This window comes from Carlito syrichta, unplaced genomic scaffold, assembly GCF_000164805.1.
Source record: "Carlito syrichta isolate Samal-C Ts95f unplaced genomic scaffold, Tarsius_syrichta-2.0.1 Scaffold302442, whole genome shotgun sequence".
NCBI lineage: Eukaryota > Metazoa > Chordata > Mammalia > Primates > Tarsiidae > Carlito > Carlito syrichta.
The window spans coordinates 189,795-195,256 of record NW_007246538.1 but is presented as its reverse complement, the minus strand read 5'-3'; the positions used below and the strand labels follow the sequence as shown (position 1 = coordinate 195,256).

The 5,462-nt window shown below is 39.4% G+C and overlaps 1 pseudogene; it reads left to right on the top strand.

The window, feature by feature from the left end:
* Positions 1-1,126: 1,126 nt before the first annotated feature.
* Positions 1,127-2,958, top strand: LOC103259015 (annotated as a pseudogene).
* Positions 2,959-5,462: the final 2,504 nt, after the last annotated feature.

The following is a 5,462-nucleotide window of genomic DNA, read 5'->3' as shown; positions in this document are numbered from 1 at the left end:
AAACCCTAACTTCAGCTGAAGAATCTAGATAACCAGAGAAAAAACTCAAACAAGGAACATAGAGGCAAAAAAATACTATAGAAAAAAATCAGTGAAACAAAAAGTTGGTTCTTTGAAAGGATAAACAAAACTGATGGACCATTAGCCAGAATGACCAAGACAAAGCCCAAATAAACATAATCAGAAATGCAAAATATCAAGTCACAACTGACCTTGAAGTAATATAAAAGATTATCAGAGATGACTATGCATGCCTGTATGGAAAAACAAAACCCAGCTGAGCTCGGTGGCTCAGCCTGCAACCCCGCCCTTTGGGAGGCCAAGGTTAGTGGATTGCCTGAGCCCATGGGTTCGAGACCCACCTGGGCAACTTGGCAAGACCTCATCTCTACAATAAATCAAAAAATTAGCTGGGCATGGTAGCGCGTGCCTGTAGTTCCGACTACTTGGAAGGCTGAGGCGGAAGGATCGCTGGAGCCCAGCAGGTCGAGGCTGCAGTGGCCGGGAGCCTGCCACTGCCCTCTAGTCTGGGTGACAGAGTAAGATTCCAATTAAAAAAGAAAAAAAAAAAAACCTCAATAACCTAAATGAAATGGAAGACTTTCTAATATCACACAACCTCCCAAGATTGAAACAGGAAGAAATTGAGATTCTAAATAGATTCTAAATAGAACAATAACAATCCAGGAAATTGACTCCCATAAAAAAATTACTTTTAAAGAAATGCAAATTAAGATGATCCTGAGATACTACCTAACTTCAGTCAGGATGGCTATCGTCAATAATTCAAAAAACAACAGACGCTGGAGAGGATGCAGGGAAAAGGGAACACTGCTGACAGGAGTGTAAACTAATACAACCTCTGTGGAAAACAGTTTGGCAATTCTTAAAAGATCTAAAAATCAACTTTCCATATGACCCTGCAGTACCCCTATTGGGAATATGCCTGCAGGAACTCAAATCACTCTATGAAAAAGATACCTGCACACGTATGTTTATTGCAGCATTGTTCACAATAGCAAAAACATGAAACCAGCCATGCTGCCCATCAGAAGAGGACTGGATTTAAAAAATGTGGCAGATATACACAACAGAATATTATGCAGCTATAAAGAAGGACAAAATTATGAACTTCTCAGGTGATGTTTCAAAAGCTAGTACTTTGCAGAATATGATGCAAACTCTGGTGATGTCACTGGAGCTCTTCAAAATTGCTGTTAGATATGAGAAGTTTTTCACAGTCAAACCTTAGCACATTCCATGTATACTAATGGCTTTCTTAGATAACAGAGTTAAGCAGCATTCCAGTGCTAAAATCCAGAGTAGGGTGGCCTACCTGTTTTCTAGATTTGTCAAGTCTCTCAAAAAACAAATGAATCCTTTCAATGAGGATATTTGGAATACAGGAATTATTCGAACTTTCTCCACCTGAGAATTGTTACCAGTCCTTACTGAGTAGCAATGATCAACTGTTCATATATGAGACCACTGGAGTGCTGATTGTTAACAGTGAATACCCAGCAGTAAGAAAGCAGGCTTTAATGAGGAATCTGTTGACTCGACTGATGGAGAAGTTTACAATTCTGTTAGGAAAGTTGATGCTGGCACAAAATGAAGAAAGAAACAGAGGTCATTATGTAGAAAAGACCACTTGCTCTCATATGTTTATTGCAGCACAATTCAAAATTGCAAAGATGTGGAATCAACCTAAATACCCATCAAATGATCAGTGAATAATGAAAATGTGAGAAACACACACACACACACACACACACACACACACACACACACACCATGGAATACTATTCAGCTGAGGGCTGGCAAGAAGATTTGCAAGCAATCCAGATAAACTTCAGAACAGCCACATGCTTCACAGTCTGCTGTTGCTGAAAGAAGTCTGAGTTTTAATTGTACCCACCACTCTACCTGTGCACCTGATAGACGATTTTTCATCCTTCTACCCCTTCTTCCTCTTTCTGAGTCTCCAGTGTTTGTTATAACATTTTCTGAAACCTTTGTAGATTCTTAGTTTAGCTCCCATTTATAAATAAGAACATGTGGTATTTGGCTTTCCATTCCTTGTTGATTCACTTACGATGATGTTCTCCAGTACCATCCAAGTTGCTGCAAAATACATTATTTCATTCCTTTTCACTCCCTTACAAAAGGACATTCTCAGAAGTGGAGTCCACGCCTTCCTTCATCGCATGATCATTTGCCTGGAGGAGGAAGGTCTGCCGTTCATCCCATCTGCTTCAGAACACATACTCAAAGACTGCGAAGCCAGAGACCTCCAGGAGTTCATTCCTCTGGTCAACCAGATTACAGCCAAGTTCAAGATACAACTATCCCCATTTTTACAGCAGATGTTCATGCCCCTGCTTCATGCAATTTTTGAAATGCTGCTTTGACCAGCAGAAGAAAATGACCAGTCTGCAGTTCTGGAGAAGCAGATGCTGGGGAGGAGTTTCTTTGCTTTCCTGCAGTCACCAGCAGTGGAATGAGTGAGGTGACAGCAAATCAAAGTGCAGAGAATGTAGAAAGAGTGCTAGTCACTGTGATCCTAAGAGTCATTGAATATCCAGACCTGATGGCACAGAAGACATGTTTCTTCGTCCTCTGGAAGCTGGTCGAACTCTGGGGAGGCAAAGATGAGCCCGTGGCATTTGCTGACTTCATTTATAAGCACATTGTCCCCGCCTGCTTCCTCACTCCTTTGAAGCAAACCTTCGACCTGGCTGATGCAAAGACAGTATTGACTTTATCTGAGTGTGCAGTGACGCTGAAAACAATTCATCTCGAATGGGACCCAGATGATGTTCAGTATCTTCAGTAAGAATACCTGCCCTCCCTGCGGCACCAGAGATAATTCAGGAGTTCTGTCGAGCACTTCAGCAACCTGATACTAAGGCTTTTAAAAATTACTTAAAGGTGTTCTTTCAGAGAGCAAAGTCCTGAGGACTAGACTGTACTGTCCCTACTTCACAATCAGGAACTCCAGTTAATAACTGAAAAAAGAAGCGAGTTGTGTGTGTAATTCACACTGCTCTTTTTAACATTGTTTGAGCTTACTGCAGTATCTGTTTTGGAATTTGTCTGTAAAATAGGTGAAATTTTCCCTAAATACAGATATGTGACAAGAAAAGAAGTTGCATGCATGCCAGCTCAAATTGTTCTACATAAAAATGATGTTGAAAGATGCAGCAGAGTTATCCTAGTACCTTAATTCTTTTTTATTTGAAACTCTAAGTCAAGACCTTTATAAAGACCACAGCAGTGGAAAACAGTGTACTTTTTATTTATTTTTTTTAAGTTGATCTGTTTCTTACTTTATTTTATTTTATATAGAGACAAGGTCTCACTATGTTGCCCAGACTCAAGCAATCCACCCGCCCCAGCCTCCCAAGGTGCTGGGATTATGGGCATGAGCTACCATGCACAACCATTTTTGTTTTTAAAATTATTCTGACTACTGTCTGAAGGAGAATAATCCAGAAAACTCATTGCTTATTAAACAGCCATCATCTGTAAACTGGTTTTCGAAGTAATTGGAGCTAACCAACAAAAATTAGTACTTATTAAGAACTTATTCTGTGCTGTCAAGAACTTTATAAAGACCACAGCAGTGGAAAACAGTGTACTTTTTAAAAACCTGCTGAATATAAAATGTTTAAAATTTTTAATTTTCTTTTGTGTGCAGACACAAAGTACAACAATCAAAACTAATTTTTTGAAAATAGCCATTACATTTCTTAAAACTGATTCACCGGCAGTAATGGGAAACTGCTGGGGGTGTGGGATTGGCAGTTGAGGGAAACTGCCAGGAGAGGGAGGGGCACACCTCATCATCAAGGGTACCTGCATAGTGAACATTTGTATACCTAACCCTCTACAAAAGAGAATGGCTTCCTAGATTAATTGATTTAAAAGTAGGTGTCGGTGTTATACCTTTTTAAATAAAATAAATAAATTTTAAGTAGAAATTTTCTGTATTTCAACAGTACAGAAATTCATTTGGAAACATAAACGACCACCAATGGCCAAAACAACACATAGCAAAAGAAACGAAGTGGGAGGTATCACACTTCCAGACTTTAAACTTTGTTATAAGGCTACAATAATCAAACAATCTGGTATTGGGACAAGAATAGGCATATAAACCAAGAGAACAGGATAGAGATTCTGGAAGCAAAACCGCAATTCCTCAACCAACACATCTTCAACAAAACCTCAACCAACAACCACTGGAGAGAGGAGAATCTATTCAGTAAGTGATGCTAGGAAAACTGACTGACCACATACAGAAGAATGAAACGAGAACCCTACCTATCACCATACTCAAAATCAACTCCAAACGGATCAAAGATCTAAATGTGAAACCCCAAACTTTAAAAATCTTATAAAATGCAGGGGACACCCTTATGGAAATTGTAATAGGCAACCAATCCCTGATCAGAACCTCAAAAGCCCATGCTATAAGAGATAAGATAGACAAGTGGAACCTCATCAAACTGACAAGCTTCTGCAAAGCAAAAGAAACTCTCAAGAGAACAAGGAGACAGCCCACAGAATGGGAAAAAAATATTTGCCAACTACATATCTGACAAAAGCCTAACATCCAGGATCTACAAGGAACTCATACATGCCAAAGGGAAAAAATCAAGCAGCCTCATTTAAAAGTGGGCAAAAGATATGAATAGACATTTCTCAAAAGAAGACATATAAGCAGCCAACAGACACATGCATAAATGCTCAGCCCTCACTAATCATCAGAGAAATGCAAATAAAAACCACACTGAGATACCACCTAACCCCGGTAAGAATGGCCATGATTAATAAAACAAACAACAACAGATGCTGGCAAAGATGCAAGAAAAGGGAAAGCTTCTGCACTGTTGGTGGGAATGCAAACTAGTTCAACCTCTACTGAAAACAGTGTGGCAATTTCTAAAAGAATTAGAAACTGACCTTCCATACGATCCAATAATCCCCCTTTGGGGAATATACCCAGAAGAACGTAAATCACTCTACAGAAAAGTTACCTGCACACGCATGTTTATTGTAGCACTATTCATAATAGTAAAAACATGGAACCAACCATACTGCCCATCAAAACTGGACTGGATAAAAATATGTGGTACATATACATGATGGAATATTATGCAGCCATAAAGAAGAACAAAATTATGGACTTCTCAACAACTTGGATGGATTTTGAGTCTATAATACTCAGTGATTTATCACAGAAACAAAGAACTGAGTACCATACGTTCTCACTCATAAGCGGACCCTGAAAATTTACCGTAATACTATAAGAATGGGATTAATTTCAGGGTCTGCTTATGAGTGAGAACGTATGGTACTCAGTTCTTTGTTTCTGTTATAAGAAAGGGATTAGGGCAGCGAGACCGCATCTCTACAATAAATCAAAAAATCAGCCGGGCGTGGTAGCGCGCACCTGT